General features: G+C 36.5%; 1 long non-coding RNA gene across 1 annotated transcript in view; it reads right to left on the reverse strand.

Annotated features, from left to right (window-relative positions):
• The window catches only part of LOC105101805 (uncharacterized), a 29,250-nt gene extending 18,971 nt beyond the window's left edge, over positions 1–10,279 (reverse strand). The window contains exons 1-2 of the long non-coding RNA XR_004141310.2: positions 10,109–10,279; positions 3,447–3,552 (exon numbers count right to left, since the gene is read on the reverse strand). This is a non-coding gene — a long non-coding RNA (uncharacterized LOC105101805). The remainder of the gene's footprint in view (positions 1–3,446; positions 3,553–10,108) is intronic.
• Positions 10,280–14,487: the final 4,208 nt, after the last annotated feature.

The raw sequence follows: 14,487 nt of genomic DNA on the forward strand, positions 1-14,487 counted from the left end.
TCATCAGGTGTGTCCAGGAAGAGAACCAAAACGATCTGCTAAATACATAGCATTGTCCTTCCCACAAATGGACTGTTGGAATGAATAAAAGAATGAATGAAAAAAACTCACTAGAAAATAAAGGTGATCCACAATTTCATATCCCAGAAAAAATCACAATAAGAAATTGTGTGTTTAAAAATACGTTATCTTACTACAATAGCAACAAGCTCCTGGTAGATTTGAAAAATATATAGAAACAAAGGAAATTAAAAATTGTATATTCCCTACCAAGAGAGATGCCTGGATTTTTGTTGTTCTTTTGGTGTCCGTACTTGACTTCTGTGACTTTACTGTTTTGCAGTCTTTTCCTCCATTTAATGTAAGCATTTTCCCATATCTTTGAAAATTCTACATTTATTGTGGATGTAGCATAGTTTTCTAATAAGTTCTCTCCTATTGGACATTTTGACAGTTTATAACATTTTTGCCATTAAAAATGCTGAGATGTATTCCTTTTAATAAGCTTTGTGCATATATACCCATGATTATTTCCATCTGTTCTTGCAATTATTTTTCCTCTTGCATTTACTCTTCAAAGAAATTATCCAAGTAATAGATGCAAATAGTTAGAAATCAAATAATATCAAAAGGAACTTTACTTTAAAAAAAAGTAAAAAGGCAGTCTCCTTCCCTATGCCCAGATCTGACTCTTTTAGCTGTTAATTCTGATACTTATCTCTATATTTCTTCTTCTCACACTTAATCTATTTAAATGTTTCTTTGTTTTCTTTCCCAATCCTTGCTTCATTAATAAGGACTTCCAGTACGATGTTGAGAAGCAGTGGTGAGAGGCAGAATCATTTTCTTGTACCTGATGTTAGTGGGAAAGCTTTGAGTTTCTCACCATGTGATGTTAGCTACAGGTTTTGTGTAGATAGTGTTTATCAAGTTCCCTTTATTCTGAGTTTACTGGGTTTTTTTCATGAATGGGTATTGGATTTTGTCAACAAAATCCATCTATCGATACGATGATGTGATTTTTCTCTTTTAGCCTGTTGATGTGATGGGTTACATTAATTGTTTTTCAAATGTGGAACCAGTCCTGAATACCTGGGATAAATCCCACTCGATTGTGGTATATATTTCTTTACGTACTTTTGGATTTGATGTACTAATATTTTGTTGGGGTTTTTTGCATCTATGTTCATGGGAAGTACTGGTCTGTAGTTTTCCTGTACTGTCTTTGGTTTTGGTATTAGGGTAATGCAGGCCTCGTAGAATGAGTTAGAAAGTAAGTATTGCCTCTGCCTCTGTCCTCTGAAAGAGATGGTAGACCTTTGATGTAGTCTCTTCCTTTAAATACTTGGTAGAATTAACCAGTGAGCCTGTCTGGGCCTAATGCTTTGTGTTTTAGAAGGTTATTAATTATTGATTTTATTTCTTTAACAGATACAGGCTTATTCAAATCATCTTTTTCTTTAATGAGTTTTGACAGATTGTCCATTTCATCTAGATTATCAAATTTATGGGCATAGACTTGTTTAGAGTGTTCCTTTATTAACCTTTTAATTTCCATGGGCTCTGTAGTGATGTACCCTTTTTCATTGCTAACTTTACTAATTTGTTCCTTTTCTCTCTTTTTCTTAGCCTGTTAGGTAGTTATCAAGTTTACTGATCTTTTCAAAGAACCAGCTTTTGGTTTTCTTGGTTTTTTTTTTTTTACCCCATTGATTTTCTGTTTTAAATTTCATTGACTCTGCTCTGGTTCTTACTGTTTTTTTTTTTTTCTTTCCCTTACTTTGGGTTTAATTTGCACTTTTTCTAGTTTCCTAAGGTGGAAACTTAATTATTGCTTTTAGGTCTTTCTTCTTTCCTAATGCATGCATCCAGTGTATAATTTTCCTTCTAAGCACTACTTTTGCTGCATCACACAAATTTTGACAAGTTGTATTTCCATTTATTTCAAGCTATTTTTAAATTTCTCTTGATTTCTTCTTTGACCCATGTATTATTTAGAAGTGTGTTTACTCCAAAATATTTTGATATCTCTCAATTATCTTTCTGTCTTTGATTTCTAGTTTAATTCCATTGTGGTAGCTACTCCTGCTCTCTTTTGATTAATGTTACCATAATATATTTTTCTATCCATTTATTTTTAGTCTATGTGTCTTTAAAGTGGGTTTCTTATAGACAGCATTTAGTTAGATTGTGTTTTTTGATCCACTCTGACAATCTCTTGTCTTTTTTCTTTTCTTTTCTTTCTCTCTTTTTTTTTGGGGGGGGGTTGTAGGGAGGAACATTGGAACTCCAACTGAGATTCTGGGCTGTATAACCTTTGAACTCCTGTGCCATGCCTGAGACTGCAGTCTTGGTGTGGCCATGGACTTGGAAAAACCAAGAGGCAAAAGATCTGAGTGAGCAGATGACAGCATCAGGCAGGCAGAGAGGACTGCTTGCTTTCCCGGAGGGTTGTGTGAGACTCAGCTGTACATGCTTCCCTGCCCTTGAGTACCGTGAGGCATTCCATCTTGTGTGTGTGCGTATTTACTCAAGATCCCTGTAATCCAGCTCCTTTCCAGCAACAGTCTATTCCAGAAGAACACATAAGTCAGAAGATTAAAATCTTTGCGAGTTGCTAGGACTCTGATCATGATCATTCATCTGGGACACAGTAGTAAGTCTCTCTGGCTCAAAAGATGGTAGAAAATGAAATAAAATCAGTGTGAAAGTGTTTTGTACAGCTCTGTACAGTTGCTGGCAGTTAATGCTTTATGTGCACCCTATCACTGTATGTGTTAGCAAGTAAACACTGATCTTATTTTTCAACATAGTATTTAAAATTTCTGCTTTTCCTGTATCCATTTTAGGTTCTCCACACCTATGTTAGTAAGTGGAATGCAAACAAACAAAAAACCACAGTGTTCTAAATGGTATTTATGTCAAATAGCAGGAGTGGGAGTGCAGAATATAAAGAAACTCAAAGGCAGTTTAATAGTGCTAAAGAAAGGCAAATGGATTATTGGAAGGAAAAGGTTCGCTTTTCACACTCAATGTGGTTATGAGTTAATGCTGGCTGAATCTATAACATTCTGGTAAGTGCATATGTAATACTAGACTCCCCCCTCTTGCACCTAGCAAAGTTCGTTGCCCAGAATTATAGAAATCCTGTGTTGGACACCAATCCTTGCAGGTTTAACTCTTTGATATTTTCCTAGATAAGGACTTCATGTATATTTGTTTATAAAAAGGACACCTCTTCATATCCACACAGCTACAGAACTATCAGTGTGTTGAAAGTCTCGTCCAAAGTCAACGTCTGCTTTCTTCTCTCTGTGTTCTTCTCCTTCATGTATTACATGAGGAAGAAGCCTGGTTTAGTCTCAGCTCTCACTATTCATGACTGTTAGGCTCATATCTTATTGAGAAAATAATAGTCACAATTTAAGATTTAAAAAAATACTTACTGTAGACATTATTCATTGTGGACTCAATTCTTCCAGCCTTTGACTGCAGATCAATCCTGAGCAACAGATGGGTGAGAGTGGGCTCCTGAGAGCTCACAGTCCATTCCTAAGTGGCATAAAGTAAGATAGTCATAGCTGTCTCTTGCTTGTATTTGTAAACAATTTATGGGATTTCTGTATTTGATTTTAAGCTTATATTTGTATTCACATTTTTACTGTGAAAGTCACATGCAGATGTTGATGGTAAAAAATGAATGCCCCCCTCTTTCTACCATCCTCCTCTCCAGTCCCATTCCCCAGAGGAGACCACCGTGAGCAGTTTAACATGTCATGCAATTTTTAGATGACCTTGTTCTTGCCCCAGTAAGATGATGAAACGCCTTCCTCTGGTCAGATGGTATGGTCTTAACCTGTCATGAACTGGGAGTGTGTCTGAGAAGCCAGAGCTGGAAACCCCATAATCTCCTCAGTCATCGAGTCCTCCACCTCCCAGCATTTCCTGGTCTTCTGCAATCATGGTTTAACTCATTTCACCACATCCACGTTTATCCCTGCCATCCATTGTTCAAACTGTGGCCACAACAAGTTTCAAAACACAAATCTGATGCTTGCTTTATAAAACACCCACTGCTCAAAACACTTGGAAGGCTTTCCCTTGCTCTTAGGATAAAGACCAAATTACTCAATGCTGCATATAATACAGTGCTTACCACCTCTGCAGCCTCTCCTCATCACACCCCCTCTGCGCCCTGCATCTGTCAACGAGCTGCCTTACAGTCTTCATTCTTCACCATGCCCTTCAGTTAGCTTCTAGTCTAGTTCAGATTTAAGCTCAGAATTTAGTTCCCTTTCTCAAGGGAAACCTTTCCGGAAGCATTAGGGAAGGTTCTGTTTCGCAGCTTTAAAGTATCACATATTTCTCCTTGTAGCACTGAATATGACGAAAATTTTACATTCTGTGTTTGATTAGTATATTCCCCCACTAAACTCCCCAATATCCTAATAGGGTGCCTGGCACATAGTTGGAGCTCTTCATTATTAGGTGAATTGATCATGCCCCCATTCCATCCTAGTCTTGCCCACTGTCACTTTACTCTGGACAATATAACATTTCCCTCCCTGTTGTCTCGTCTCTTTCTAAACCTATGCTGCTCTTCTCCTCCAGTCAATCCTTTGGATCTGATGAGTTGCCTTAAACATAAATCTGCATGTCTTTCTTTCATATATAGTTTACGATGGTGTTTTGCTTCACTTAGGAAAAAATCCAAACTCTCTCCAAGCCCTAAAATTCTGCCTCTCTAGACTTCTCTTCACCACTTTCCTGTTTTTACCCTAACTGCTTCTCTCTGTTCTGGACTTCTTGGCCCTGCCTGGAACAGTTTTCTCTCTCCCTGCACCCCTGCCTCCCCTGCAAACGAAACATTTAGTTAAGTCCTACTTATCCTTCAGATTAAAAGTTTCCTCAGAGAGGCCACTGTAGCTCTTTTTCTTATAACTTCCATGTTATGTTGTTATCTGTTTCTCCAAAACCTTCCACCAGACTATCAGCAGAATTTAGTCACCACTGTGTCCTTTCTGCTTGCCATGTGATAGGTCTTAACAGTGAAAGAAGGAATTAACTTCTTGGTCAGCTGTAGCTAGAAAAAAAAAGTTCAATGTGAACTTTGTTAAAACCGAAGTGTTTTTGGCAGACAAACTTCATCATTCGAATAGATAATTCAATTAATATTTATTGAATGAATGAGCTGCATTTTGTGGCTCAACTCCCTCAGCTGGTGAGGGTTTTACCGGGAGGCTATTTCATCCTGGCAGGCTCATTGAACAAAGATACAGCCTTGTCCTGAGTAAAATGTTTTGTGAGCGCCGTATTAAAGTTTTTGTGTGACAGAAGTGGATGTATATCCCCATATGTTTTGAACCACGATTATGTCTTTCTCCATGCCATGTGATTCCATTGAATTTGGGACCTGATGCTCTTCCACATTCAAAAGGATACCAACCTCTTTTTAAAGTCCCAGTGATCGCCAAAAGGGGATGGTGCTAAGTTTAAAAATGTAGAGGGATTGTTTGGTTGTCACAAGGACTGAGGACGCTATTTGTATTTCGTGATGGAGCCAAGGATGCTAAATGTCTTAAAAGCTGGGAGTCCTGCACAACAAAGTACTGCCCTGCCTAATTTGTCAATTACACCCCTGCTGGGAAGCATGGAAGGAGACGCAGAAGAGTTTCCTGAATGCCAGAGATAAAGGCATCCATTAAGACTGGATAAGTAGACCCAAGAATGGTCTTCCATTTGGGCATGAATATGGCAGTTTCTTAGAACATTTCTTATAACAAAACATACAATTAACCAAACACAAGTTTAGTAGCTGAACCCCACATATCTAGTTTTAACCAACTCTGGAGAACATTACACTTTAGTTAACCTTTAATTATCTGAAATCCAACTATTGTCACAAACCCAGCCAAGGCATCCAGGAAGGTGAGATTATGAAATGTGAGAATCCTCCTTCTGTGGAATGAGTCTCTAGATTCTATTCCTGCAGCTAGTTGGCACTCTAGAAAGCTACCCTACCTTGAATGCCTCCTTCAGCTCCCCATAGAAATGCCTTCATAGAAACATAACTTAATATCCTCTTGACTTTTGTTGAGGATTACTAGAAATCAAAATGAGCCAAAAATGTTTCAACTTTATACAGGTTTTGTTGAAAATAAAAATATTATAATATATAGTGCTTCTTACCTAAATATCATTAAATGTCATGTTAGGAAAATTTTTTTTCTCTTCTCATACCTGCTGATATTAGATAACAGCTAGATAATTTATTTGGTTCCCTTTTGCCTTGATTGCTGGGTAACAGAGCTCCCAGTTTGTGCTCAGTTTTTTAGCCTAGGTTTTTCTGTAGTACATAACCCTTTGGCTCATGTTTTATTGTGTATTTTAGACAGAATTTACATGCAATAAAATGCACATAAGTGTTTGATACAACGAATTTTGACAATTTTATATGTCTGGGTTAGCAATCATCAGATCAACTTTATTACCCCAGAAGTTCCCTTGTACCGCTTTCCAGAATTTCCTCCATCTGCTGCAACTGCTTTCTGGTTTCTGACCATAGATTAGTTTTTGGCTATTTTTGAACTTTACTTGAATGGAGTTATAGAGTATGTCATCTTTTAGTCTGGCTTTTTTCACTTAACGTAATGTTTTTGACTTCCACGTTGTTGCATGAATCAGTATTTGTTTCTTTTTAATTGCTGAGTAGTACTTTACTTTTTAGTATACTACACATTGTTTATCATTTCTCCTGCATATGGATATTTTAGTTGTTTCCAATATTTGGCTATTATGGATGAAGTTGCTGTGAACATTTGTGTACAATTCTTTGTGGACAGCTCGTGTTTTGAAATCTTTGTTTAATGATTTGCTTGTGAAAGCATCTTTGTTGTAAACCTCACATTTGTCTGGGGGAGGGTGGGTAAAGTATAAATAGTAAATACACAAAAATCTGGCAGTCCAAGTATGATTAGATTTACAGTCATAACTTAAACACTAAAAACAACTTATAACTTTTAGTTTCCCATTGTTTTCAAATTGAAGGCCAAGCCAAATATATAACTTAACCCTTCAAATAAACTTCTGCAATTTGGATAACTTCTTATTTAAATTCCCCCTAAGGTTGCTACCTTTTCACTTCCTCATTTTCCTTGTCCAGTAGGCATACCAGGCTTAATATAGTCAAGGTCAAACTTAAATTTTCTCCCCAAAACCTAACCCTCCTACATTCTCATCTCAACTATTCTTTCCCAGTTGCTGAGGCTAAAAATATGGCATCATCCTTGATTCCTTTTTCACAAACCTTACATCTAACCTATTAGCAAATCTAGTGCTCTCCACCTTCAAATGCAGATAATCAGGAATCCAGCCACTTATCACTCTCTCTACTGCTAATGTCCTAGTCAAAGCCACTATCATCTCTTGCTTGGATTAGTGTAGTAGCCTCCTGGCTGGTCTTCCTGCTTCTGTCTTGGTTCCTAGAGCCGCTCAACAGAGCTGCTACAGTGTCCTTTCTCAATCTCAGTTACATCAGTCACTCCTCTGCTTCAATCCCAACATTTTCATTCAGAATAAGAGCCAGAGTTCTCACGGTGGTCTACAAGGCCATGGGTAATCTGGCCTCCCAGGACCTCTCCCTACATCATCTTCCTCTCCCCCTTTTCACTCCTTTCCAGTCACATGGCTGCCTCACTTTCCTTTGAACTCCTACCAAGAGCAGTCCTGCCTCAGAATGTCTGTACTTGCTGTTTCTGGACCAGGGCTTCCACTCCTCCCACTTCCAGCCCCTCCATGTATCCCAGAGTTCACTGCCTTACTTCATTCATGTTTCTACTCAGTCACTTCGTTAGATAGGTCTTGTCTGATCACCTTTTCTAAAGTGAACCCCCTTTCACCCAACACCAGCAATGTCTATTTGTATTGTATTCTTCCTTAGCCCAACCCAGGCCAGACCATGAAGACAGCTTCAAGTTCGAGGATGGGCCAAAATGATGACAAGAACTTGACTCAAGATTCCTGAAACAGCTACTAAACAACGCAAAGCGTCAACAATAAGGAAGTGACTGGGGACACTTTCCTGCAGCATCCCTTGCTTTCTCATGGAGCCTCCTCTCGCATTTGGTGTTCTCCGCAGCCCACATGGTAGAGGAGCACAGAACTGCGGGCTTTGCCTCACCCACCCATCCCCCCAGCCATTCAACAACCAGAAACAACCTGTACTATCTTATCATTCTGCTGTGTACCGAGTTGTTCTTGGGTGTCCTTGTGACTTTACCTATCCCCCCTTATCTGTGCCTGCACTCCAGTAGGGTCTAAGAGTTTTCCAGACTGTCTCTTAGGGGCCTTCCTGGCCATGACCTATCACAATGCCTTACTTTCTCTACGATTCCTATCATCACCTGACCTATTATATGTTTATTCTTCCGCCTATTTGTAGTAACATGGAAGTTCCCTGAGAAGAGAGACAACTCTTTTTGTTCATGCTGTAGCCCCTCCCCAGTACCTAGAATAGCACCTGGCATGTAGTAAATACTCACTCAATAAATATTTATGGAATTAACTTAGTTCAATGTATTTAACAGGGTTCTATGTAGTCTCCAAAAAAAATTGGCATCATTGTATAGACTTCAGTGGCTGCTAACGTCAAACCAAACCAAACCTCTCTTTTTGCTTTTTTCTTTCCTTTGAGTTTCAGAATGTTATTTAGGGGTTGGAATGGCCACAGGAATGCAAGTTGCATACACCTCAGATTTGGTACTGGGTTTGCTACCATGTTAGGAAAGTGAGCTGGGCACTGTGTCTTTAGTAGCCAGAGTCGAAGAAAATTTATTTTCTTATTTAATGTCTAAAGTTCAAATTACTTCTGATCTAGAGATCCCTTGGATGTGATAATGTTGAATCACATTGGGGAATAAAAGCTGGAAGAGAGTGTATTGAAATTCAGACTTATTCACAAGTAAAAGGCCTCTTGGAAACAACATTCTGAGAAAGGTCCTGCTTGTTCAAAAAGCTGCATGTTTTGGGGACTAAAGGGGTGTGACTGAAGAAGACTCAAATACAAATTGTAGCTTCCCATTGATTCATGCCAATAAATACTTTTATCAAGGGTCTAGTATATCAGATGTTTACTTCAAATATGTAATCCTAATTGTAACCTATTTTTTTAAGTCAACATTGTCTCTATAGTAAAATATTTTCTACTAGATTACCCAGAAAATCCATCTCCCTGGGGGTCAATAAGTAACATTCAGTGAGCACCCATGTGTGCAGGTTACAGCACTAAACTCTGACCTAAAGGAATCTGCAGTTTCTATCTGCCTGGGGGTATTGGTTGAAAAGAGAATAATAAGCTTGCTTCTCTTTCTCTAGAAGTCTTATTGCTTCCAGTGGAAGAAAAGACGTTGACTAATAAAACTGTTTTTATAGCTCTCTTTTTGTAATATGGAAACAACTAAAATTTGTATTGCAGATTCTGATAGGATAGTTCATATTGAGGTGGAGTATTTTAAAGCAATTCTCAAACATCATATCATTTTGTCCATAAATAATATATCTCTTTTCTTTTTAAAGCAAAAACCACAATACTGTTATCCCCATTCTCAATAAAATTAACATTAATTCTTTTAGCATCTAACATACATCTAAATCTATGTTCAGATTTTCTCAGTTAAAAATGGCTTTTTGATATTGGTTTGTTTTTTTGGGGGGGAGATAGGTAATTATGTTTGCATATTTAGTTTTGGAGGGGGTACTGGGGGTTGAACCCAGGACCTTGTGTGTGCTAAGCATGTTCTCTACCACTTGAACTACACCCTCCCCCTGATAGTTGGTTTGTTTGAACTGGGATTCAAGCAAGGTCTACAGTTTGCACTTGATTGCTATATCCTTAAATCTATTTTAATCTATGAATTCATCTCTTCTTTACCCTCCAGTCAGTTATTGATTGAAAAGTTAGGTTATGTGTCCTGTAATATTTCCCACATTGTGGATTTTTCTGATTGAGTTTTCACAGAGTTATTTAAAATATTCCTGTATCTCCTGTTTTGTTTTGTTTTGTTTTGTAAACTGATAGCTTTGGAGGAGGAATTCAATTCAGGTTACTTACCTATTTACAATTATTTTGGCAAACACACTCCATTGGCTGTGCTGTAATCTTCCTATTGCATCACATTAATAGGCAGTGATGGTCTGCTTGATTGATGGGTTCAGGCAGGTTTCTATAATTTTATTTAAAATTCTTAATTATGAATATAATATATTCACTGTGGAAAAATTAGAAAATACAGATAGCGATAAATAAGAAAATAAAAAGCAAGTGTATTCCCACAATCCAAAGAAGACTACCATTTACATTTGGTATATGTCTTAACAGGTTTTTTCTGTGTTAGTTGATTAGTATTGAAACTTTCTCCTGTCTCTCCCTTATTAGACTTATGCTGCTTTTTAAAATATCATCCAATAAATCTTTTCAGTTAATGACTATTTGGGGGTGCTTATTATTATTATTATTATTGTTGTTGTTGTTATTGTTATTATTATTTTATTATTAATTATGTATGATACCAGAAAGACGAAAGGAGGCAGGAAGGGTGCAGTTTGAGCACCTGCTATGTAGCAGTGCTTTTACCTTCCTTTTTACTTATCTTCACACTGACCTTGTCAGAGAAGCATCATATTCCCATTTTATAAAAGAGGAAATTGAGACTCAGACTTGTTGGAGTCTTTAACTCTGAGTCCAGAGTCTTGAAATCTTCTGATTCAAATCCAAAGTCCTAACATTCATTTCCTTCCTGAATTTTGTGACACTCATATCATATAGGACCATTATATCCAGTTAGGTAAAAATGTACTTGATGGGCATGAAAAAACGTATCAGTTGCTTACAATGCTTGAGAGATTTTATTTGATCTTTAGCAAGGCAAACTTATTTAGGCATGTAAAAACAAAGTAAAGAAAGTTCTCCATTTTTCCCAAAGTTTTGCATGTTTTCTATGTTCTACTTCATCTTTACTGTTTATATCTTTTCTTGTGGTAGTGATAGTTAAGAGTCTTTAACCGAAAGTAGGTAAAAGAATGGAAAAGAGGATAAAAATCCATAATGGAGGAGGTTGGGTTTGCAGTTATCTATAAATCCTGAGTCATATCAATTCTTAGAGTTAATTCAAAGGAGCATAGAATTTTAGAACTGGAAGGTATCTTAAAGATCATCTTCTGGAACATTCTTAATATATATCAAAAAGTCTAAAGCCCCAGTGAGTTCAGTGACTTTTCTCAGGTCACTCAACTGCTGTGATATCAAGGCATGATTTAAACTCAACATCTTTGACCTTCAGTTTTGTATCGCCATTGTGTGAGTATAATCCATTTTGAGAATTTTCCCTCTATGAACAGAAGGAAATGCTTAAACAATCTTGTTACACTTAGGGTGAACATTGGTTTTACCAGATTCAGAAGCATGTCCTACAGTCATAAAACATGTGCCAAGAGTGGTTTCCTACTATTGTGAAAGCTGAGGGCCAGGATACAAAGAGGAACTTCAGACAGGGAGAGAAAACACATTTTAAATAAGGCTATGATTATAATTTTTTCTAGTTTCTTTAATTCTGTGCAGGAAAAGTTTAAATAAATGTGCCTCTTGGAACCATTTTAATTCCAAAATAAAAGTAGAAGGATATAAGCTTGTTTGTAATGTTACATATCACACTTCTTAAAATAGAAATATTTGAATATAGGAAAGTACAAAAATGTAAAACTCATTAGGTAAAATTTAAGCAAAATCTTTTATTTATGCTATAATTTAAAATGAAAACATAAAATTTAAAAATAAATGGCAGGAAACAACTCATTGTTCACTCAGTAACAAGCTCATGGGGCAATGATTTGAAGCAGCTAGATGATGTGTTTAGTATCCAGTTTCCTACCATTTTGTATAAACAGTGCCTCTCTGTTTCCTTCATGGATAAATTTAACCTAAAAATCAGTCTCAGTGTCTCCAGTGCTGTCCTGTTTGTAAGGCAATAATCAGTCCACAGGTTTTTGACACTTCGTGGCTTACAGGATATCCTTGTGGCTTACAGGATATCCTTCAGCAGACAGACCTGCATTACTTACCCAATTTCTAATGATATTTCTGGACTGCGAACAGGGACTGATGGTGCCATGTGGCATATGGCTATTTATTCTGGCTTCTAAGCAATTGGAATGCAGGGAACTATTTAGTTCCATGGTATTTGACAGAAGGGAACAGATTTGCTAGACGAGGATGAAAATAAGCATGTCATTGTAGGCTGAGAATAAATTGGCATAAATGTAGTATCCATCCTATACTCATATCCAGTAGTAAAGAACAATATCAGATACCACCAATGTTCACACCAAAGAAGTATTTTAAAAAAATACATAATTGGGGAGAAGAAACTCTGATGTACCCATCAACTAACTAACAATTATCATCTCATAGCTGATCTAATTTGCCCCCATCTACTCCCCTGCCCTGACTATATTAAAGCAAATTCCAGAATCAAATTATTATTATTTTTTAACATTATTTTATTGAGTAATAGTCATTTTACAATGTTGTGTCAAATTCTAGTGTAGGGCACAATTTTTCAGTTATATATGAACATATAGATATTCATTGTCACATTTTTTTTTGCTATGAGCTACCACAAGATCTTGTTTATATTTCCCTGTGCTATACAGTATACTCTTGCCTATCTATTCTGCATTTTAAAATCCCAGTCTGTCCCTTCCCACCCCCCGCCCCCTTGGCAACCACAAGTTTGTACTCTAGCAGATATCAAATTATTTTACCCACAAATATTTTAGTATTTATCTCTACAAGACAGGGACTCTCTTTCTTTTTAGCAGCCATAATACTATATCACACCTAAAAACTGGACAATAAAAATTTAATTCATTAAACATAGTTACCATTGAAATTTCCTTTTTCTTTTAAGTCTGTATGATGAATCAGTATCCAAGTAAGATTCATATATTTTAATTGGTTGTTTCTTAAATCTTTTTTTAAATTAAAATTTAAAAAAAATTTTTAATTGTAGTAAAATATACATAACATAAAATTTATCATCTTAACCACTTTTAAGTGTACAGTTCTGTAGTGTTAATTAAGTACATTCACATTGTTGTGTAACCATCACTACCATCCATCTTCAGAACTCTTTTCATTTTGCAGAACTAAAACTCTATGTCCATTAAATAATCACTCTCCATTCCTCCATTCCCCAGCCCCTTGGCAACCACCATTCTACTTTCTGTCTCTATGGATCTGACTACTTTAGGTACCTCATATAAGTTCAATCATACAGTATTTGTCTTTCAGTAACTGGCTTATTGCACTTAGCACAATGTTCTCGAGGTTCATTCATGTTGTAGTAATGTCAGAATTTCATTCCTTTTTAAGGCTGAATACTATTCTATTGTATGTATATACCATATATCATTTATTTATTCATCTGTTGATGAACACTTGGGTTGCTTCCACCACTTAGCTATTGTGAATAATGCTTCTACGAACATGGGTGTACAAATATCTTTGAAACCCCGCTTTAAATTCTTTTGGATATATACCCAGAAGTGGAATTGCTGGATTTCTAATTTTTATGTTTTTTAGTTTTTTTAAATAGTAGCCATCCTAATAGGTGTGAAGTGGTATCCCATTGAGGTTTTGATTTGCATTTCCATAGTGGCTAATGATGAGCATATTTTCATTGGCTTATTGGCCATTTGTTTATCTTCTTTGGAGAAATGTCTTTTCAAGTCCTTTGTCCATTTTTTAATCAGTTTGTTTTTCACTGTTAATTTGTAGGAGTTCTTTATATATTCTGATATTACCCTTTATTAGATAAATGATTTGCAACTATTTTCTCCCATTCCATAAATTAACATTTCAATCCAATTTCGTCTTCAGTAATGTTTTAAATTTTGATGTAGTCCAACTTGCCTACTTTTACTCTTGTTGCTTGTGCTTTTTATGTCATATGAAACAAACCATTGCCATATCCAATGTCATGACAATTTATAGTTTTAGCTTATATTTAGGACTTTGATACACTTTTAGTTAATTTTTGTATTTGGTGTAAAGTAAGAGTCTTAAATCTCTTTTAATCTATAGATCTCTCACTTTCTTCTTTTCTCTCCCTTGCCCACTGCTCTCATTTCCCCCCTGCAATTTATTTGTTCAAGAAACTGGGTTGTTTGTCCTTCAAAACATTGTTGATCACATCCTTGTGGTTTCATTTAACAGGTTCCCCTGTTTCTCTTCACTGCATTTCTTATAAGCTGGTAGCTGGCTCTAAAGGTGTGATTAAATTCTAGCTCAATTTTTTTTTTGGCAAGAATACTTCATAGGTAATATAAGCACATCAGGAGGCATGTAATATCTGGTTATCTTTTTCGTTGTGATGTTAACCATGGAACAATAATTACTAGGATCTATTCACTCCTAAGGGTTACAAAGAAGTG

Source organism: Camelus dromedarius, chromosome 13 (assembly GCF_036321535.1).
Source record: "Camelus dromedarius isolate mCamDro1 chromosome 13, mCamDro1.pat, whole genome shotgun sequence".
Lineage (NCBI taxonomy): Eukaryota > Metazoa > Chordata > Mammalia > Artiodactyla > Camelidae > Camelus > Camelus dromedarius.